The sequence below is a fragment of the Condylura cristata genome, unplaced genomic scaffold (assembly GCF_000260355.1).
Source record: "Condylura cristata isolate star-nosed mole 26May11 unplaced genomic scaffold, ConCri1.0 scaffold00023, whole genome shotgun sequence".
Classification (NCBI taxonomy): Eukaryota; Metazoa; Chordata; class Mammalia; order Eulipotyphla; family Talpidae; genus Condylura; species Condylura cristata.
The window spans coordinates 32945199-32945425 of record NW_004567124.1 but is presented as its reverse complement, the minus strand read 5'-3'; positions in this window follow the sequence as shown (position 1 = coordinate 32945425).

The window sequence follows — 227 nt, the reverse complement described above, 5'->3', positions numbered from 1 at the left end:
CCAGTTTTCCTTCCTCTGTCCCCTACAAAGCATCACAGAGCCGGGTTCAAATCGATTGCTTTATTGACTGTCTACATACAGAGGCATATAGAAAAAGGGCGCGGGCTCCGGAGGGCCACTCCGCCCCGGCCGCTCTTGTGCTGCGCTTTGCCCACAGGGGAGGTCCCAAAGCCCCAACCCCCCCCTACCCCCAACACCAACCCTTCCTTCAGAATGAAAAAAAGAAG